Here is a 25133-nt window from a genome sequence, read left to right on the forward strand (position 1 = left end):
TCATACAGGTAGCGGTGTAGATTTTTCTATGTTCATACAGATAGCGGTGTAGATATTTCCATGTTCATACAGATAGCGGTGTAGTTATTTCCATGTGTAAAGAGATAGCTGTGTAGATATTTCCATGTATATGCAGATAGCTGTGTGGATATTTCCATTTTCATGCAGATAGCGGTTTAGATATTTCCATGTTCAAACAGATAGCGGTTTAGATATTTCCATTTTCATACAGATAGCGGTTTAGATATTTACATGTTTATACAGATAGCGGTGAAGATGTATGCATGTTTACACAGATAGCGGTGTAGATATTTCCATGTTCATACAGATCGCGGTGTAGATATTTCCATGTTCATCCAGATGGCTGTGTAGACATATCCATGTTCATACAGATGGCGGTGAAGATATTTCCATGTTCATACAGACAGCGGTGTAGATATTTCCATGTTCATACAGATAGCGGTGTAGATATTTCCATGTTCATACAGATGGCTGTGTAGATATATCCATGTTCATACAGATGACGGTGAATATATTTTCATGTTCATACCGATAGCAGTGCTGATATTTCCATGTTTATACAGGTAGCGGTGTAGATATTTCCATGTTTATACAGATAGCGGTGTAGATATTTCCATGTTTATACAGATAGCGGTGTAGATATTTCCATGTTTATACAGATAGCGGTGTAGATATCTCCTTCTTAATACAGATGGCTGTGTAGATGTTTATATGTTCATACAGATGGTAGTGCAGATATTTCCATGTGCATACAGATGGCAGTGTAGATATTTCCAAGTTTATAGAGATTGCGGTGTAGTTATTTGCATGTGTAAAGAGGTAGCTATGTAGATATTTCCATGTATATGCAGATAGCTGAGTAGATATTTCCATTTTCATGCAGACAGCGGTGTAGATATTTCCATGTTCAAACAGATAGCGGTGTAGATATTTCCACGTTCATACAGAGAGCGGTGTAGATATTTCCATGTTCATACAGATAGCGGTGTAGATATTTCCATGTTCATACAGATAGCGGTGTAGATATTTCCATGTTCATACAGACAGCAGTGCTGATATTTCCATGTTTATACAGGTAGCGGTGTAGATATTTCCATGTTTATACAGATAGCGGTGTAGATATTTCCATGTTTATACAGATAGCGGTGTAGATATTTAAATGTTTATACAGATAGCGGTGTAGATATCTCCATGTTAATAAAGATGGCGGTGTAGTTATTTATATGTTCATAAAGTTGGCGGTGCAGATATTTCCATGTTCATACAGATGGCGGTGTAGATATTTCCATGTTCATACAGATAGCGGTGTAGTTATTTCCATGTGCAAAGAGATAGCTGAGTAGATATTTCCATGTATATGCAGATAGCAGTATAGATATTTCCATTTTCATGCAGATAGTGGTGTAGATATTTCCATGTTCAAACAGATAGCAGTGTACATATTTCCATGTTCATACAGATAGCGGTGTAGATATTTCCATGTTCAGTTAGCGGTGTAGATATTTCCATGTTTATACAGATAGCGGTGAAGATGTATGCATGTTTACACAGATAGCGGTGTAGATATTTCCATGTTCATCCAGATGGCTGTGTAGATATAGCCATGTTCTTACAGATAACGATGTAGATATTTCCATGTTCATACAGATAGCGGTGTAGATATTTCCATGTTCATCCAGATGGCTGTGTAGATATATCCATGTTCATACAGATAGCGGTGTAGATATTTCCATGTTCATACAGATAGCCGTGTACATATTTCCATGTTCATACAGATAGCGGTGTAGATATTTCCATTTTCATACAGATAGCAGTGTAGATATTTCCATGTTTATACAGATAGCGGTGAAGATGTATGCATGTTTACAGAGATAGCGGTGTAGATATTCCGATGTTCAAACAGATAGCGGTGTAGATATTTCCATGTTCATACAGGTAGCGGTGTAGATATTTCCATGTTTATACAGATTGCGGTGAAGATGTATGCATATTTACACAGATAGCGGTGTAGATATTTCCATGTTCATACAGATAGCGGTGTAGATATTTCCATGTTCATACAGATAGCGGTGTAGATATTTCCATGTTCATACAGATAGCGGTGTAGATATTTCCATGTTTATACACATAGCGGTGTAGATATCTCCATCTTAATAAAGATTGCGGTGTAGATAGTTATATGTTCATACAGTTGGCGGTGCAGATATTTCCATGTTCATACAGATGGCTGTGTAGATATTTCCATGTTCATACAGATAGCGGTGTAGTTATTTCCATGTGCAAAGAGATAGCTGAGTAGATATTTCCATGTATATGCAGATAGCAGTATAGATATTTCCATTTTCATGCAGATAGCGGTGTAGATATTTCCATGTTCAAACAGATAGCAGTGTAGATATTTCCATGTTCATACAGATAGCAGTGTAGATATTTCCATGTTCAGATAGCGGTGTAGATTTTTCCATTTTCATACAGATAGCAGTGTAGATATTTCCATGTTTATACAGATAGCGGTGAAGATGTATGCATGTTTACACAGATAGCGGTGTAGATATTCCGATGTTCAAACAGATAGCGGTGTAGATATTTCCATGTTCATACAGGTAGCGGTGTAGATATTTCCATGTTTATACAGATTGCGGTGAAGATGTATGCATATTTACACAGATAGCGGTGTAGATATTTCCATGTTCATACAGATGGCTGTGTAGATATTTCCATGTTCATACAGATAGCGGTGTAGATATTTCCATGTTCATACAGATAGCCGTGTACATATTTCCATGTTCATACAGATAGCGGTGTAGATATTTCCATTTTCATACAGATAGCAGTGTAGATATTTCCATGTTTATACAGATAGCGGTGAAGATGTATGCATGTTTACAGAGATAGCGGTGTAGATATTCCGATGTTCAAACAGATAGCGGTGTAGATATTTCCATGTTCATACAGGTAGCGGTGTAGATATTTCCATGTTTATACAGATTGCGGTGAAGATGTATGCATATTTACACAGATAGCGGTGTAGATATTTCCATGTTCATACAGATAGCGGTGTAGATATTTCCATGTTCATACAGATAGCGGTGTAGATATTTCCATGTTCATACAGATAGCGGTGTAGATATTTCCATGTTTATACACATAGCGGTGTAGATATCTCCATCTTAATAAAGATTGCGGTGTAGATAATTATATGTTCATACAGTTGGCGGTGCAGATATTTCCATGTTCATACAGATGGCTGTGTAGATATTTCCATGTTCATACAGATAGCGGTGTAGTTATTTCCATGTGCAAAGAGATAGCTGAGTAGATATTTCCATGTATATGCAGATAGCAGTATAGATATTTCCATTTTCATGCAGATAGCGGTGTAGATATTTCCATGTTCAAACAGATAGCAGTGTAGATATTTCCATGTTCATACAGATAGCAGTGTAGATATTTCCATGTTCAGATAGCGGTATAGATATTTCCATTTTCATACAGATAGCAGTGTAGATATTTCCATGTTTATACAGATAGCGGTGAAGATGTATGCATGTTTACACAGATAGCGGTGTAGATATTCCGATGTTCAAACAGATAGCGGTGTAGATATTTCCATGTTCATACAGGTAGCGGTGTAGATATTTCCATGTTTATACAGATTGCGGTGAAGATGTATGCATATTTACACAGATAGCGGTGTAGATATTTCCATGTTCATACAGATAGCGGTGTAGATATTTCCATGTTCATACAGATAGCGGTGTAGATATTTCCATGTTCATACAGATAGCGGTGTAGATATTTCCATGTTTATACACATAGCGGTGTAGATATCTCCATCTTAATAAAGATTGCGGTGTAGATAGTTATATGTTCATACAGTTGGCAGTGCAGATATTTCCATGTTCATACAGATGGCGGTGTAGATATTTCCATGTTCATACAGATAGCCGTGTACATATTTCCATGTTCATACAGATAGCGGTGTAGATATTTCCATTTTCATACAGATAGCAGTGTAGATATTTCCATGTTTATACAGATAGCGGTGAAGATGTATGCATGTTTACACAGATAGCGGTGTAGATATTTCCATGTTCAAACAGATAGCGGTGTAGATATTTCCATGTTCATACAGGTAGCGGTGTAGATATTTCCATGTTTATACAGATTGCGGTGAAGATGTATGCATATTTACACAGATAGCGGTGTTGATATTTCCATGTTCATACAGATAGAGGTGTAGATATTTCCATGTTCATACAGATAGCGGTGTAGATATTTCCATGTTCATACAGATTGCGGTGCTGATATTTCCATGTTTATACAGGTAGCGGTGTAGATATTTCCATGTTTATACAGATAGCGGTGTAGATATTTCCATGTTTATACAGATAGCGGTGTAGATATTTCCACGTTTATACAGATAGCGGTGTAGATATCTCCATCTTAATAAAGATGGCGGTGTAGATAGTTATATGTTCATACAGTTGGCGGTGCAGATATTTCCATGTTCATACAGATGGCGGTGTAGATATTTCCATGTTCATACAGATAGCGGTGTAGTTATTTCCATGTGCAAAGAGATAGCTGAGTAGATATTTCCATGTATATGCAGATAGCAGTATAGATATTTCCATTTTCATGCAGATAGCGGTGTAGATATTTCCATGTTCAAACAGATAGCAGTGTAGATATTTCCATGTTCATACAGATAGCGGTGTAGATATTTCCATGTTCAGATAGCGGTGTAGATATTTCCATGTTTATACAGATAGCGGTGAAGATGTATGCATGTTTACACAGATAGCGGTGTAGATATTTCCATGTTCATCCAGATGGCTGTGTAGATATATCCATGTTCTTACAGATAACGGTGTAGATATTTCCATGTTCATACAGATAGCAGTGTAGATATTTCCATGTTTATACAGATAGCGGTGAAGTTGTATGCATGTTTACACAGATAGCGGTGTAGATATTTCCATGTTCATACAGATAGCGGTGTAGATATTTCCATGTTCATACAGATTGCGGTGCTGATATTTCCATGTTTATACAGGTAGCGGTGTAGATATTTCCATGTTTATACAGATGGCGGTGTAGATATTTCCATGTTTATACAGATAGCGGTGTAGATATTTCCATGTTTATACAGATAGCGGTGTAGATATCTCCATCTTAATAAAGATGGCGGTGTAGATAGTTATATGTTCATACAGTTGGCGGTGCAGATATTTCCATGTTCATACAGATGGCGGTGTAGATATTTCCATGTTCATACAGATAGCGGTGTAGTTATTTCCATGTGCAAAGAGATAGCTGAGTAGATATTTCCATGTATATGCAGATAGCAGTATAGATATTTCCATTTTCATGCAGATAGCGGTGTAGATATTTCCATGTTCAAACAGATAGCAGTGTAGATATTTCCATGTTCATACAGATAGCGGTGTAGATATTTCCATGTTCAGATAGCGGTGTAGATATTTCCATGTTTATACAGATAGCGGTGAAGATGTATGCATGTTTACACAGATAGCGGTGTAGATATTTCCATGTTCATCCAGATGGCTGTGTAGATATATCCATGTTCTTACAGATAACGGTGTAGATATTTCCATGTTCATAGAGATAGCGGTGTAGATATTTCCATGTTCATCCAGATGGCTGTGTAGATATATCCATGTTCATAAAGATAGCGGTGTAGATATTTCCATGTTCATACAGATAGCCGTGTACATATTTCCATGTTCATACAGATAGCGGTGTAGATATTTCCATTTTCATACAGATAGCAGTGTAGATATTTCCATGTTTATACAGATAGCGGTGAAGATGTATGCATGTTTACACAGATAGCGGTGTAGATATTTCCATGTTCAAACAGATAGCGGTGTAGATATTTCCATGTTCATACAGGTAGCGGTGTAGATATTTCCATGTTTATACAGATTGCGGTGAAGATGTATGCATATTTACACAGATAGCGGTGTAGATATTTCCATGTTCATACAGATAGCGGTGTAGATATTTCCATGTTCATACAGATAGCGGTGTAGATATTTCCATGTTCATACAGATTGCGGTGCTGATATTTCCATGTTTATACAGTTAGCGGTGTAGATATTTCCATGTTTATACAGATAGCGGTGTAGATATTTCCATGTTTATACAGATAGCGGTGTAGATATTTCCATGTTTATACAGATATCGGTGTAGATATTTCCATGTTTATACAGATAGCGGTGTAGATATCTCCATCTTAATAAAGATGGCGGTGTAGATAGTTATATGTTCATACAGTTGGCGGTGCAGATATTTCCATGTTCATACAGATGGCGGTGTAGATATTTCCATGTTCATACAGATAGCGGTGTAGTTATTTCCATGTGTAAAGAGATAGCTGAGTAGTTATTTCCATGTATATGCAGATAGCAGTGTAGATATTTCCATTTTCATGCAGATAGCGGTGTAGATATTTCCATGTTCAAACAGATAGCAGTGTAGATATTTCCATGTTCATACAGATAGCGGTGTAGATATTTCCATGTTCATACAGATAGCGGTGTAGATATTTCCATGTTTATACAGATTGCGGTGAAGATGTATGCATATTTACACAGATAACGGTGTAGATATTTCCATGTTCATACAGATAGCGGTGTTTATATTTCCATGTTCATCCAGATGGCTGTGTAGATATATCCATGTTCATACAGATAGCGGTGTAGATACTTCCATTTTCATACAGGTAGTGGTGTAGATATTTCCATGTTCATACAGATAGCGGTGTAGCTATTTCCATGTTCATACAGATAGCGGTGTAGATATTTCAATGTTCATAGAGATAGCGGTGTAGATATTTCCATGTTTATACAGATAGCGGTGTAGATATTTCCATGTTTATTGAGATAGCGGTATAGATAGCTCCATCTTAATACAGATGTTGGTGTAGATATTTATATGTTCATACAGATGGCGGTGCAGATATTTCCATGTTCATACAGATGGCGGTGTAGATATTTCCATGTTCAGATAGCGGTGTAGATATTTCCATGTTCATACAGATAGCGGTGTAGATATTTCCATGTTCATACAGATAGCGGTGTAGATAATTCCATGTTCATACAGGTAGCGGTGTAGATTTTCCTATGTTCATACAGATAGCGGTGTAGATATTTCCATGTTCATACAGATAGCGGTGTAGTTATTTCCATGTGTAAAGAGATAGCTGTGTAGATATTTCCATGTATATGCAGATAGCTGTGTGGATATTTCCATTTTCATGCAGATAGCGGTTTAGATATTTCCATGTTCAAACAGATAGCGGTTTAGATATTTCCATGTTCATACAGATAGCGGTTTAGATATTTACATGTTTATACAGATAGCGGTGAAGATGTATGCATGTTTACACATATAGCGGTGTAGATATTTCCATGTTCATACAGATCGCGGTGTAGATATTTCCATGTTCATCCAGATGGCTGTGTAGACATATCCATGTTCATACAGATGGCGGTGAAGATATTTCCATGTTCATACAGACAGCGGTGTAGATATTTCCATGTTCATACAGATAGCGGTGTAGATATTTCCATGTTCATACAGATGGCTGTGTAGATATATCCATGTTCATACAGATGACGGTGAATATATTTCCATGTTCATACAGATAGCGGTGTAGATATTTCCATGTTCATACAGATAGCAGTGTAGATATTTCCATGTTCATACCGATAGCGGTGCTGATATTTCCATGTTTATACAGGTAGCGGTGTAGATATTTCCATGTTTATACAGATAGCGGTGTAGATATTTCCATGTTTATACAGATAGCGGTGTAGATATTTCCATGTTTATACAGATAGCGGTGTAGATATCTCCTTCTTAATACAGATGGCTGTGTAGATGTTTATATGTTCATACAGATGGTAGTGCAGATATTTCCATGTGCATACAGATGGCAGTGTAGATATTTCCAAGTTTATAGAGATTGCGGTGTAGTTATCTGCATGTGTAAAGAGGTAGCTGTGAAGATATTTCCATGTATATGCAGATAGCTGTGTAGATATTTCCATTTTCATGCAGACAGCGTTGTAGATATTTCCATGTTCAAACAGATAGCGGTGTAGATATTTCCACGTTCATACAGATAGCGGTGTAGATATTTCCACGTTCATACAGATAGCGGTGTAGATATTTCCATGTTCATACAGATAGCGGTGTAGATATTTCCATGTTCATACAGATAGCGGTGTAGATATTTCCATGTTCATACAGATAGCGGTGTAGATATTTCCATGTTCATACAGATAGCGGTGTAGATATTTCCATGTTCAGATAGCGGTGTAGATATTTCCATGTTTATACAGATAGCGGTGAAGATGTATGCATGTTTACACAGATAGCGGTGTAGATATTTCCATCTTCATCCAGATGGCTGTGTAGATATATCCATGTTCTTACAGATAACGGTGTAGATATTTCCATGTTCATACAGATAGCGGTGTAGATATTTCCATGTTCATCCAGATGGCTGTGTAGATATATCCATGTTCATACAGATAGCGATGTAGATATTTCCATGTTCATACAGATAGCCGTGTACATATTTCCATGTTCATACAGATAGCGGTGTAGATATTTCCATGTTCATCCAGATGGCTGTGTAGTTATATCCATGTTCATACAGATAGCGGTGTAGATATTTCCATGTTCATACAGATAGCGGTGTAGATATTTCCATGTTCATACAGATAGCGGTGTAGATATTTCCATGTTCATACAGATAGCGGTGTAGATATTTCCATGTTCATACAGGTAGCGGTGTAGATATTTCCATGTTCATACAGATAGCGGTGCTGATATTTCCATGTTCATACAGATAGCGGTGTAGATATTTCCATGTTCATACAGGTAGCGGTGTAGATATTTCCATGTTTATACAGATAGCGGTGTAGATATTTCCATGTTCATACAGATAGCGGTGTAGATATTTCCATGTTCATACAGGTAGCGGTGTAGATATTTCCATGTTTATACAGATAGCGGTGTAGATATCTCCTTCTTAATACAGATGGCGGTGTAGATATTTATATGTTCATACAGATGGCGGTGCAGATATTTCCATGTTCATACAGATGGTGGTGTAGATATTTCCATGTTTATAGATATAGCGGTGTAGTTATTTCCATGTGTAAAGAGATAGCTGTGTATATATTTCCATGTATATGCAGATAGCTTTGTAGATATTTCCATTTTCATGCAGTTAGCGGTGTAGATATTTACATGTTCAAACAGATAGCGGTGTAGGTATTTCCATGTTCATTCAGATAGCTTTGTATATATTTCCATGTTCATACATATAGCGTTGTAGATATTTCCATGTTCATACAGATAGCGGTGTAGATATTTCCATGTTCATACAGATAGCGGTGCTGATATTTCCATGTTTATACAGGTAGCGGTGTTGACATTTCCATGTTTATATAGATAGCGGTGTAGATATTTCCATGTTCATACAGATAGCGGTGTAGATATTTCCATGTTCATACAGATAGCGGTGTAGATATTTCCATGTTCATACAGGTAGCGGTGTAGATATTTCCATGTTCATACAGATAGCGGTGCTGATATTTCCATGTTTATACAAGCAGCGGTGTAGATAATTCCATGTTTATACAGATAGCGGTGTAGATATTTAAATGTTTATACAGATAGCGGTGTAGATATCTCCATGTTAATAAAGATGGCGGTGTAGTTATTTATATGTTCATAAAGTTGGCGGTGCAGATATTTCCATGTTCATACAGATGGCGGTGTAGATATTTCCATGTTCATACAGATAGCGGTGTAGTTATTTCCATGTGCAAAAGGATAGCTGAGTAGATATTTCCATGTATATGCAGATAGCAGTATAGATATTTCCATTTTCATGCAGATAGCGGTGTAGATATTTCCATGTTCAAACAGATAGCAGTGTAGATATTTCCATGTTCATACAGATAGCGGTGTAGATATTTCCATGTTCAGATAGCGGTGTAGATATTTCCATGTTTATACAGATAGCGGTGAAGATGTATGCATGTTTACACAGATAGCGGTGTAGATATTTCCATGTTCATCCAGATGGCTGTGTAGATATATCCATGTTCTTACAGATAACGATGTAGATATTTCCATGTTCATACAGATAGCGGTGTAGACATTTCCATGTTCATCCAGATGGCTGTGTAGATATATCCATGTTCATACAGATAGCGGTGTAGATATTTCCATGTTCATACAGATAGCCGTGTACATATTTCCATGTTCATACAGATAGCGGTGTAGATATTTCCATTTTCATACAGATAGCAGTGTAGATATTTCCATGTTTATACAGATAGCGGTGAAGATGTATGCATGTTTACACAGATAGCGGTGTAGATATTCCGATGTTCAAACAGATAGCGGTGTAGATATTTCCATGTTCATACAGGTAGCGGTGTAGATATTTCCATGTTTATACAGATTGCGGTGAAGATGTATGCATATTTACACAGATAGCGGTGTAGATATTTCCATGTTCATACAGATAGCGGTGTAGATATTTCCATGTTCATACAGATAGCGGTGTAGATATTTCCATGTTCATACAGATAGCGGTGTAGATATTTCCATGTTTATACACATAGCGGTGTAGATATCTCCATCTTAATAAAGATTGCGGTGTAGATAGTTATATGTTCATACAGTTGGCGGTGCAGATATTTCCATGTTCATACAGATAGCGGTGTAGATATTTCCATGTTCATACAGATAGCGGTGTAGTTATTTCCATGTGCAAAGAGATAGCTGAGTAGATATTTCCATGTATATGCAGATAGCAGTATAGATATTTCCATTTTCATGCAGATAGCGGTGTAGATATTTCCATGTTCAAACAGATAGCAGTGTAGATATTTCCATGTTCATACAGATCGCAGTGTAGATATTTCCATGTTCAGATAGCGGTGTAGATATTTCCATTTTCATACAGATAGCAGTGTAGATATTTCCATGTTTATACAGATAGCGGTGAAGATGTATGCATGTTTACACAGATAGCGGTGTAGATATTCCGATGTTCAAACAGATAGCGGTGTAGATATTTCCATGTTCATACAGGTAGCGGTGTAGATATTTCCATGTTTATACAGATTGCGGTGAAGATGTATGCATATTTACACAGATAGCGGTGTAGATATTTCCATGTTCATACAGATAGCGGTGTAGATATTTCCATGTTCATACAGATAGCGGTGTAGATATTTCCATGTTCATACAGATAGCGGTGTAGATATTTCCATGTTTATACACATAGCGGTGTAGATACCTCCATCTTAATAAAGATTGCGGTTTAGATAGTTATATGTTCATACAGTTGGCGGTGCAGATATTTCCATGTTCATACAGATGGCGGTGTAGATATTTCCATGTTCATACAGAGAGCCGTGTACATATTTCCATGTTCATACAGATAGCGGTGTAGATATTTCCATTTTCATACAGATAGCAGTGTAGATATTTCCATGTTTATACAGATAGCGGTGAAGATGTATGCATGTTTACACAGATAGCGGTGTAGATATTTCCATGTTCAAACAGATAGCGGTGTAGATATTTCCATGTTCATAAAGGTAGCGGTGTAGATATTTCCATGTTTATACAGATTGCGGTGAAGATGTATGCATATTTACACAGATAGCGGTGTAGATATTTCCATGTTCATACAGATAGAGGTGTAGATATTTCCATGTTCATACAGATAGCGGTGTAGATATTTCCATGTTCATACAGATTGCGGTGCTGATATTTCCATGTTTATACAGGTAGCGGTGTAGATATTTCCATGTTTATACAGATAGCGGTGTAGATATTTCCATGTTTATACAGATAGCGGTGTAGATATTTCCATGTTTATACAGATAGCGGTGTAGATATCTCCATCTTAATAAAGATGGCGGTGTAGATAGTTATATGTTCATACAGTTGGCGGTGCAGATATTTCCATGTTCATACAGATGGCGGTGTAGATATTTCCATGTTCATACAGATAGCGGTGTAGTTATTTCCATGTGCAAAGAGATAGCTGAGTAGATATTTCCATGTATATGCAGATAGCACTATAGATATTTCCATTTTCATGCAGATAGCGGTGTAGATATTTCCATGTTCAAACAGATAGCAGTGTAGATATTTCCATGTTCATACAGATAGCGGTGTAGATATTTCCATGTTCAGATAGCGGTGTAGATATTTCCATGTTTATACAGATAGCGGTGAAGATGTATGCATGTTTACACAGATAGCGGTGTAGATATTTCCATGTTCATCCAGATGGCTGTGTAGATATATCCATGTTCTTACAGATAACGGTGTAGATATTTCCATGTTCATACAGATAGCGGTGTAGATATTTCCATGTTCATCCAGATGGCTGTGTAGATATATCCATGTTCATACAGATAGCGGTGTAGATATTTCCATGTTCATACAGATAGCCGTGTACATATTTCCATGTTCATACAGATGGCGGTGTAGATATTTCCATTTTCATACAGATAGCAGTGTAGATATTTCCATGTTTATACAGATATCGGTGAAGATGTATGCATGTTTACACAGATAGCGATGTAGATATTTCCATGTTCAAACAGATAGCGGTGTAGATATTTCCATGTTCATACAGGTAGCGGTGTAGATATTTCCATGTTTATACAGATTGCGGTGAAGATGTATGCATATTTACACAGATAGCGGTGTAGATATTTCCATGTTCATACAGATAGCGGTGTAGATATTTCCATGTTCATACAGATAGCGGTGTAGATATTTCCATGTTCATACAGATTGCGGTGCTGATATTTCCATGTTTATACAGGTAGCGGTGTAGATATTTCCATGTTTATACAGATAGCGGTGTAGATATTTCCATGTTTATACAGATAGCGGTGTAGATATTTCCATGTTTATACAGATAGCGGTGTAGATATCTCCATCTTAATAAAGATGGCGGTGTAGATAGTTATATGTTCATACAGTTGGCGGTGCAGATATTTCCATGTTCATACAGATGGCGGTGTAGATATTTCCATGTTCATACAGATAGCGGTGTAATTATTTCCATGTGCAAAGAGATAGCTGAGTAGATATTTCCATGTATATGCAGATAGCAGTATAGTTATTTCCATTTTCATGCAGATAGCGGTGTAGATATTTCCATGTTCAAACAGATAGCAGTGTAGATATTTCCATGTTCATACAGATAGCGGTGTAGATATTTCCATGTTCAGATAGCGGTGTAGATATTTCCATGTTTATACAGATAGCGGTGAAGATGTATGCATGTTTACACAGATAGCGGTGTAGATATTTCCATGTTCATCCAGATGGCTGTGTAGATATATCCATGTTCTTACAGATAACGGTGTAGATATTTCCATGTTCATAGAGATAGCGGTGTAGATATTTCCATGTTCATCCAGATTGCTGTGTAGATATATCCATGTTCATACAGATAGCGGTGTAGATATTTCCATGTTCATACAGATAGCCGTGTACATATTTCCATGTTCATACAGATAGCGGTGTAGATATTTCCATTTTCATACAGATAGCAGTGTAGATATTTCCATGTTTATACAGATAGCGGTGAAGATGTATGCATGTTTACACAGATAGCGGTGTAGATATTTCCATGTTCAAACAGATAGCGGTGTAGATATTTCCATGTTCATACAGGTAGCGGTGTAGATATTTCCATGTTTATACAGATTGCGGTGAAGATGTATGCATATTTACACAGATAGCGGTGTAGATATTTCCATGTTCATACAGATAGCGGTGTAGATATTTCCATGTTCATACAGATAGCGGTGTAGATATTTCCATGTTCATACAGATTGCGGTGCTGATATTTCCATGTTTATACAGTTAGCGGTGTAGATATTTCCATGTTTATACAGATAGCGGTGTAGATATTTCCATGTTTATACAGATAGCGGTGTAGATATTTCCATGTTTATACAGATAGCGGTGTAGATATTTCCATGTTTATACAGATAGCGGTGTAGATATCTCCTTCTTAATACAGATGGCTGTGTAGATGTTTATAAGTTCATACAGATGGTAGTGCAGATATTTCCATGTGCATACAGATGGCAGTGTAGATATTTCCAAGTTTATAGAGATTGCGGTGTAGTTATTTGCATGTGTAAAGAGGTAGCTGTGAAGATATTTCCATGTATATGCAGATAGCTGTGTAGATATTTCCATTTTCATGCAGACAGCGTTGTAGATATTTCCATGTTCAAACAGATAGCGGTGTAGATATTTCCACGTTCATACAGATAGCGGTGTAGATATTTCCACGATCATACAGATAGCGGTGTAGATATTTCCATGTTCATACAGATAGCGGTGTAGATATTTCCATGTTCATACAGATAGCGGTGTAGATATTTCCATGTTCATACAGATAGCGGTGCTGATATTTCCATGTTTATACAGGTAGCGGTGTAGATATTTCCATGTTTATACAGATAGCGGTGTAGATATTTCCATGTTTATACAGATAGCGGTGTAGATATTTAAATGTTTATACAGATAGCGGTGTAGATATCTCCATGTTAATAAAGATGGCGGTGTAGTTATTTATATGTTCATAAAGTTGGCGGTGCAGATATTTCCATGTTCATACAGATGGCGGTGTAGATATTTCCATGTTCATACAGATAGCGGTGTAGATATTTCCATGTTCATACAGATAGCGGTGTAGTTATTTCCATGTGCAAAGAGATAGCTGAGTAGATATTTCCATGTATATGCAGATAGCAGTATAGATATTTCCATTTTCATGCAGATAGCGGTGTAGATATTTCCATGTTCAAACCGATAGCAGTGTAGATATTTCCATGTTCATACAGATAGCGGTGTAGATATTTCCATGTTCAGATAGCGGTGTAGATATTTCCATGTTTATACAGATAGCGGTGAAGATGTATGCATGTTTACACAGATAGCGGTGTAGATATTTCCATGTTCATCCAGATGGCTGTGTAGATATTTCCATGTTCATAGAGATAGCGGTGTAGATATTTCCATGTTCATCCAGATGGCTGTGTAGATATATCCATGTTCATACAGATAGCGGTGTAGATATTTCCATGTTCATACAGATAGCCGTGTACATATTTCCATGTTCATACAGATAGCGGTGTAGATATTTCCATTTTCATACAGATAGCAGTGTAGATATTTCCATGTTTATACAGATAGCGGTGAAGATGTATGCATGTTTACACAGATAGCGGTGTAGATATTTCCATGTTCAAGCAGATAGCGGTGTAGATATTTCCATGTTCATACAGGTAGCGGTGTAGATATTTCCATGTTTATACAGATTGCGGTGAAGATGTATGCATATTTACACAGATAGCGGTGTAGATATTTCCATGTTCATACAGATAGCGGTGTAGATATTTCCATGTTCATACAGATAGCGGTGTAGATATTTCCATGTTCATACAGATTGCGGTGCTGATATTTCCATGTTTATACAGTTAGCGGTGTAGATATTTCCATGTTTATACAGATAGCGGTGTAGATATTTCCATGTTTATACAGATAGCGGTGTAGATATTTCCATGTTTATACAGATAGCGGTGTAGATATTTCCATGTTTATACAGATAGCGGTGTAGATATCTCCTTCTTAATACAGATGGCTGTGTAGATGTTTATAAGTTCATACAGATGGTAGTGCAGATATTTCCATGTGCATACAGATGGCAGTGTAGATATTTCCAAGTTTATAGAGATTGCGGTGTAGTTATTTGCATGTGTAAAGAGGTAGCTGTGAAGATATTTCCATGTATATGCAGATAGCTGTGTAGATATTTCCATTTTCATGCAGACAGCGTTGTAGATATTTCCATGTTCAAACAGATAGCGGTGTAGATATTTCCACGTTCATACAGATAGCGGTGTAGATATTTCCACGATCATACAGATAGCGGTGTAGATATTTCCATGTTCATACAGATAGCGGTGTAGATATTTCCATGTTCATACAGATAGCGGTGTAGATATTTCCATGTTCATACAGATAGCGGTGCTGATATTTCCATGTTTATACAGGTAGCGGTGTAGATATTTCCATGTTTATACAGATAGCGGTGTAGATATTTCCATGTTTATACAGATAGCGGTGTAGATATTTAAATGTTTATACAGATAGCGGTGTAGATATCTCCATGTTAATAAAGATGGCGGTGTAGTTATTTATATGTTCATAAAGTTGGCGGTGCAGATATTTCCATGTTCATACAGATGGCGGTGTAGATATTTCCATGTTCATACAGATAGCGGTGTAGTTATTTCCATGTGCAAAGAGATAGCTGAGTAGATATTTCCATGTATATGCAGATAGCAGTATAGATATTTCCATTTTCATGCAGATAGCGGTGTAGATATTTCCATGTTCAAACCGATAGCAGTGTAGATATTTCCATGTTCATACAGATAGCGGTGTAGATATTTCCATGTTCAGATAGCTGTGTAGATATTTCCATATTTATACAGATAGCGGTGAAGATGTATGCATGTTTACACAGATAGCGGTGTAGATATTTCCATGTTCATCCAGATGGCTGTGTAGATATTTCCATGTTCATAGAGATAGCGGTGTAGATATTTCCATGTTCATCCAGATGGCTGTGTAGATATATCCATGTTCATACAGATAGCGGTGTAGATATTTCCATGTTCATACAGATAGCCGTGTACATATTTCCATGTTCATACAGATAGCGGTGTAGATATTTCCATTTTCATACAGATAGCAGTGTAGATATTTCCATGTTTATACAGATAGCGGTGAAGATGTATGCATGTTTACACAGATAGCGGTGTAGATATTTCCATGTTCAAACAGATAGCGGTGTAGATATTTCCATGTTCATACAGGTAGCAGTGTAGATATTTCCATGTTTATACAGATTGCGGTGAAGATGTATGCATATTTACACAGATAGCGGTGTAGATATTTCCATGTTCATACAGATAGCGGTGTAGATATTTCCATGTTCATACAGATAGCGGTGTAGATATTTCCATGTTCATACAGATTGCGGTGCTGATATTTCCATGTTTATACAGTTAGCGGTGTAGATATTTCCATGTTTATACAGATAGCGGTGTAGATATTTCCATGTTTATACAGATAGCGGTGTAGATATTTCCATGTTTATACAGATAGCGGTGTAGATATTTCCATGTTTATACAGATAGCGGTGTAGATATCTCCTTCTTAATACAGATGGCTGTGTAGATGTTTATATGTTCATACAGATGGTAGTGCAGATATTTCCATGTGCATACAGATGGCAGTGTAGATATTTCCAAGTTTATAGAGATTGCGGTGTAGTTATTTGCATGTGTAAAGAGGTAGCTGTGAAGATATTTCCATGTATATGCAGATAGCTGTGTAGATATTTCCATTTTCATGCAGACAGCGTTGTAGATATTTCCATGTTCAAACAGATAGCGGTGTAGATATTTCCACGTTCATACAGATAGCGGTGTAGATATTTCCACGATCATACAGATAGCGGTGTAGATATTTCCATGTTCATACAGATAGCGGTGTAGATATTTCCATGTTCATACAGATAGCGGTGTAGATATTTCCATGTTCATACAGATAGCGGTGCTGATATTTCCATGTTTATACAGGTAGCGGTGTAGATATTTCCATGTTTATACAGATAGCGGTGTAGATATTTCCATGTTTATACAGATAGCGGTGTAGATATTTAAATGTTTATACAGATAGCGGTGTAGATATCTCCATGTTAATAAAGATGGCGGTGTAGTTATTTATATGTTCATAAAGTTGGCGGTGCAGATATTTCCATGTTCATACAGATGGCGGTGTAGATATTTCCATGTTCATACAGATAGCGGTGTAGTTATTTCCATGTGCAAAGAGATAGCTGAGTAGATATTTCCATGTATATGCAGATAGCAGTATAGATATTTCCATTTTCATGCAGATAGCGGTGTAGATATTTCCATGTTCAAACCGATAGCAGTGTAGATATTTCCATGTTCATACAGATAGCGGTGTAGATATTTCCATGTTCAGATAGCGGTGTAGATATTTCCATGTTTATACAGATAGCGGTGAAGATGTATGCATGTTTACACAGATAGCGGTGTAGATATTTCCATGTTCATCCAGATGGCTGTGTAGATATATCCATGTTCTTACAGATAACGGTGTAGATATTTCCATGTTCATACAGATAGCGGTGTAGATATTTCCATGTTCATCCAGATGGCTGTGTAGATATATCCATGTTCATACAGATAGCGATGTAGATATTTCCATGTTCTTACAGATAGCCGTGTACATATTTCCATGTTCATACAGATAGCGGTGTAGATATTTCCATGTTCATCCAGATGGCTGTGTAGTTATATCCATGTTCTTACAGATAGCGGTGTAGATATTTCCATGTTCACACAGATAGCGGTGTAGATATTTCCATGTTCATACAGATAGCGGTGTAGATATTTCCATGTTCATACAGGTAGCGGTGTAGATATTTCCATGTTCATACAGATAGCGGTGCTGATATTTCCATGTTCATACAGATAGCGGTGTAGATATTTCCATGTTCATACAGGTAGCGGTGTAGATATTTCCATGTTTATACAGATAGCGGTGTAGATATTTCCATGTTCATACAGATAGCGGTGTAGATATTTCCATGTTCATACAGGTAGCGGTGTAGATATTTCCATGTTTATACAGATAGCGGTGTAGATATCTCCTTCTTAATACAGATGGCGGTGTAGATATTTATATGTTCATACAGATGGCGGTGCAGATATTTCCATGTTCATACAGATGGTGGTGTAGATATTTCCATGTTTATAGATATAGCGGTGTAGTTATTTCCATGTGTAAAGAGATAGCTGTGTATATATTTCCATGTATATGCAGATAGCTTTGTAGATATTTCCATTTTCATGCAGTTAGCGGTGTAGATATTTACATGTTCAAACAGATAGCGGTGTAGGTATTTCCATGTTCATTCAGATAGCTTTGTATATATTTCCATGTTCATACAGATAGCGTTGTAGATATTTCCATGTTCATACAGATAGCGGTGTAGATATTTCCATGTTCATACAGATAGCGGTGCTGATATTTCCATGTTTATATAGGTAGCGGTGTAGACATTTCCATGTTTATATAGATAGCGGTGTAGATATTTCCATGTTCATACAGATAGCGGTGTAGATATTTCCATGTTCATACAGATAGCGGTGTAGATATTTCCATGTTCATACAGGTAGCGGTGTAGATATTTCCATGTTCATACAGATAGCGGTGCTGATATTTCCATGTTTATACAAGCAGCGGTGTAGATAATTCCATGTTTATACAGATAGCGGTGTAGATATTTAAATGTTTATACAGATAGCGGTGTAGATATCTCCATGTTAATAAAGATGGCGGTGTAGTTATTTATATGTTCATAAAGTTGGCGGTGCAGATATTTCCATGTTCATACAGATGGCGGTGTAGATATTTCCATGTTCATACAGATAGCGGTGTAGTTATTTCCATGTGCAAAAGGATAGCTGAGTAAATATTTCCATGTATATGCAGATAGCAGTATAGATATTTCCATTTTCATGCAGATAGCGGTGTAGATATTTCCATGTTCAAACAGATAGCAGTGTAGATATTTCCATGTTCATACAGATAGCGGTGTAGATATTTCCATGTTCAGATAGCGGTGTAGATATTTCCATGTTTATACAGATAGCGGTGAAGATGTATGCATGTTTACACAGATAGCGGTGTAGACATTTCCATGTTCATCCAGATGGCTGTGTAGATATATCCATGTTCATACAGATAGCGGTGTAGATATTTCCATGTTCATACAGATAGCCGTGTACATATTTCCATGTTCATACAGATAGCGGTGTAGATATTTCCATTTTCATACAGATAGCAGTGTAGATATTTCCATGTTTATACAGATAGCGGTGAAGATGTATGCATGTTTACACAGATAGCGGTGTAGATATTCCGATGTTCAAACAGATAGCGGTGTAGATATTTCCATGTTCATACAGGTAGCGGTGTAGATATTTCCATGTTTATACAGATTGCGGTGAAGATGTATGCATATTTACACAGATAGCGGTGTAGATATTTCCATGTTCATACAGATAGCGGTGTAGATATTTCCATGTTTATACACATAGCAGTGTAGATATCTCCATCTTAATAAAGATTGCGGTGTAGATAGTTATATGTTCATACAGTTGGCGGTGCAGATATTTCCATGTTCATACAGATGGCGGTGTAGATATTTCCATGTTCATACAGATAGCGGTGTAGTTATTTCCATGTGCAAAGAGATAGCTGAGTAGATATTTCCATGTATATGCAGATAGCAGTATAGATATTTCCATTTTCATGCAGATAGCGGTGTAGATATTTCCATGTTCAAACAGATAGCAGTGTAGATATTTCCATGTTCATACAGATCGCAGTGTAGATATTTCCATGTTCAGATAGCGGTGTAGATATTTCCATTTTCATACAGATAGCAGTGTAGATATTTCCATGTTTATACAGATAGCGGTGAAGATGTATGCATGTTTACACAGATAGCGGTGTAGATATTCCGATGTTCAAACAGATAGCGGTGTAGATATTTCCATGTTCATACAGGTAGCGGTGTAGATATTTCCATGTTTATACAGATTGCGGTGAAGATGTATGCATATTTACACAGATAGCGGTGTAGATATTTCCATGTTCATACAGATAGCGGTGTAGATATTTCCATGTTCATACAGATAGCGGTGTAGATATTTCCATGTTCATACAGATAGCGGTGTAGATATTTCCATGTTTATACACATAGCGGTGTAGATATCTCCATCTTAATAAAGATTGCGGTGTAGATAGTTATATGTTCATACAGTTGGCGGTGCAGATATTTCCATGTTCATACAGATGGCGGTGTAGATATTTCCATGTTCATACAGAGAGCCGTGTACATATTTCCATGTTCATACAGATAGCGGTGTAGATATTTCCATTTTCATACAGATAGCAGTGTAGATATTTCCATGTTTATACAGATAGCGGTGAAGATGTATGCATGTTTACACAGATAGCGGTGTAGATATTTCCATGTTCAAACAGATAGCGGTGTAGATATTTCCATGTTCATAAAGGTAGCGGTGTAGATATTTCCATGTTTATACAGATTGCGGTGAAGATGTATGCATATTTACACAGATAGCGGTGTAGATATTTCCATGTTCATACAGATAGCGGTGTAGATATTTCCATGTTCATACAGATAGCGGTGTAGATATTTCCATGTTCATACAGATTGCGGTGCTGATATTTCCATGTTTATACAGGTAGCGGTGTAGATATTTCCATGTTTATACAGATAGCGGTGTAGATATTTCCATGTTTATACAGATAGCGGTGTAGATATTTCCATGTTTATACAGATAGCGGTGTAGATATCTCCATCTTAATAAAGATGGCGGTGTAGATAGTTATATGTTCATACAGTTGGCGGTGCAGATATTTCCATGTTCATACAGATGGCGGTGTAGATATTTCCATGTTCATACAGATAGCGGTGTAGTTATTTCCATGTGCAAAGAGATAGCTGAGTAGATATTTCCATGTATATGCAGATAGCACTATAGATATTTCCATTTTCATGCAGATAGCGGTGTAGATATTTCCATGTTCAAACAGATAGCAGTGTAGATATTTCCATGTTCATACAGATAGCGGTGTAGATATTTCCATGTTCAGATAGCGGTGTAGATATTTCCATTTTTATACAGATAGCGGTGAAGATGTATGCATGTTTACACAGATAGCGGTGTAGATATTTCCATGTTCATCCAGATGGCTGTGTAGATATATCCATGTTCTTACAGAAAACGGTGTAGATATTTCCATGTTCATACAGATAGCGGTGTAGATATTTCCATGTTCATCCAGATGGCTGTGTAGATATATCCATGTTCATACAGATAGCGGTGTAGATATTTCCATGTTCATACAGATAGCCGTGTACATATTTCCATGTTCATACAGATAGCGGTGTAGATATTTCCATTTTCATACAGATAGCAGTGTAGATATTTCCATGTTTATACAGATATCGGTGAAGATGTATGCATGTTTACACAGATAGTGATGTAGATATTTCCATGTTCAAACAGATAGCGGTGTAGATATTTCCATGTTCATACAGGTAGCGGTGTAGATATTTCCATGTTTATACAGATTGCGGTGAAGATGTATGCATATTTACACAGATAGCAGTGTAGATATTTCCATGTTCATACAGATAGCGGTGTAGATATTTCCATGTTCATACAGATAGCGGTGTAGATATTTCCATGTTCATACAGATTGCGGTGCTGATATTTCCATGTTTATACAGGTAGCGGTGTAGATATTTCCATGTTTATACAGATAGCGGTGTAGATATTTCCATGTTTATACAGATAGCGGTGTAGATATTTCCATGTTTATACAGATAGCGGTGTAGATATCTCCATCTTAATAAAGATGGCGGTGTAGATAGTTATATGTTCATACAGTTGGCGGTGCAGATATTTCCATGTTCATACAGATGGCGGTGTAGATATTTCCATGTTCATACAGATAGCGGTGTAATTATTTCCATGTGCAAAGAGATAGCTGAGTAGATATTTCCATGTATATGCAGATAGCAGTATAGATATTTCCATTTTCATGCAGATAGCGGTGTAGATATTTCCATGTTCAAACAGATAGCAGTGTAGATATTTCCATGTTCATACAGATAGCGGTGTAGATATTTCCATGTTCAGATAGCGGTGTAGATATTTCCATGTTTATAAAGATAGCGGTGAAGATGTATGCATGTTTACACAGATAGCGGTGTAGATATTTCCATGTTCATCCAGATGGCTGTGTAGATATATCCATGTTCTTACAGATAACGGTGTAGATATTTCCATGTTCATAGAGATAGCGGTGTAGATATTTCCATGTTCATCCAGATTGCTGTGTAGATATATCCATGTTCATACAGATAGCGGTGTAGATATTTCCATGTTCATACAGATAGCCGTGTACATATTTCCATGTTCATACAGATAGCGGTGTAGATATTTCCATTTTCATACAGATAGCAGTGTAGATATTTCCATGTTTATACAGATAGCGGTGAAGATGTATGCATGTTTACACAGATAGCGGTGTAGATATTTCCATGTTCAAACAGATAGCGGTGTAGATATTTCCATGTTCATACAGGTAGCGGTGTAGATATTTCCATGTTTATACAGATTGCGGTGAAGATGTATGCATATTTACACAGATAGCGGTGTAGATATTTCCATGTTCATACAGATAGCGGTGTAGATATTTCCATGTTCATACAGATAGCGGTGTAGATATTTCCATGTTCATACAGATTGCGGTGCTGATATTTCCATGTTTATACAGTTAGCGGTGTAGATATTTCCATGTTTATACAGATAGCGGTGTAGATATTTCCATGTTTATACAGATAGCGGTGTAGATATTTCCATGTTTATACAGATAGCGGTGTAGATATTTCCATGTTTATACAGATAGCGGTGTAGATATCTCCTTCTTAATACAGATGGCTGTGTAGATGTTTATAAGTTCATACAGATGGTAGTGCAGATATTTCCATGTGCATACAGATGGCAGTGTAGATATTTCCAAGTTTATAGAGATTGCGGTGTAGTTATTTGCATGTGTAAAGAGGTAGCTGTGAAGATATTTCCATGTATATGCAGATAGCTGTGTAGATATTTCCATTTTCATGCAGACAGCGTTGTAGATATTTCCATGTTCAAACAGATAGCGGTGTAGATATTTCCACGTTCATACAGATAGCGGTGTAGATATTTCCACGATCATACAGATAGCGGTGTAGATATTTCCATGTTCATACAGATAGCGGTGTAGATATTTCCATGTTCATACAGATAGCGGTGTAGATATTTCCATGTTCATACAGATAGCGGTGCTGATATTTCCATGTTTATACAGGTAGCGGTGTAGATATTTCCATGTTTATACAGATAGCGGTGTAGATATTTCCATGTTTATACAGATAGCGGTGTAGATATTTAAATGTTTATACAGATAGCGGTGTAGATATCTCCATGTTAATAAAGATGGCGGTGTAGTTATTTATATGTTCATAAAGTTGGCGGTGCAGATATTTCCATGTTCATACAGATGGCGGTGTAGATATTTCCATGTTCATACAGATAGCGGTGTAGTTATTTCCATGTGCAAAGAGATAGCTGAGTAGATATTTCCATGTATATGCAGATAGCAGTATAGATATTTCCATTTTCATGCAGATAGCGGTGTAGATATTTCCATGTTCAAACCGATAGCAGTGTAGATATTTCCATGTTCATACAGATAGCGGTGTAGATATTTCCATGTTCAGATAGCGGTTTAGATATTTCCATGTTTATACAGATAGCGGTGAAGATGTATGCATGTTTACACAGATAGCGGTGTAGATATTTCCATGTTCATCCAGATGGCTGTGTAGATATTTCCATGTTCATAGAGATAGCGGTGTAGATATTTCCATGTTCATCCAGATGGCTGTGTAGATATATCCATGTTCATACAGATAGCGGTGTAGATATTTCCATGTTCATACAGATAGCCGTGTACATATTTCCATGTTCATACAGATAGCGGTGTAGATATTTCCATTTTCATACAGATAGCAGTGTAGATATTTCCATGTTTATACAGATAGCGGTGAAGATGTATGCATGTTTACACAGATAGCGGTGTAGATATTTCCATGTTCAAACAGATAGCGGTGTAGATATTTCCATGTTCATACAGGTAGCGGTGTAGATATTTCCATGTTTATACAGATTGCGGTGAAGATGTATGCATACTTACACAGATAGCGGTGTAGATATTTCCATGTTCATACAGATAGCGGTGTAGATATT

This window comes from Gorilla gorilla, chromosome 18, assembly GCF_029281585.2.
Source record: "Gorilla gorilla gorilla isolate KB3781 chromosome 18, NHGRI_mGorGor1-v2.1_pri, whole genome shotgun sequence".
Taxonomy (NCBI): Eukaryota; Metazoa; Chordata; class Mammalia; order Primates; family Hominidae; genus Gorilla; species Gorilla gorilla.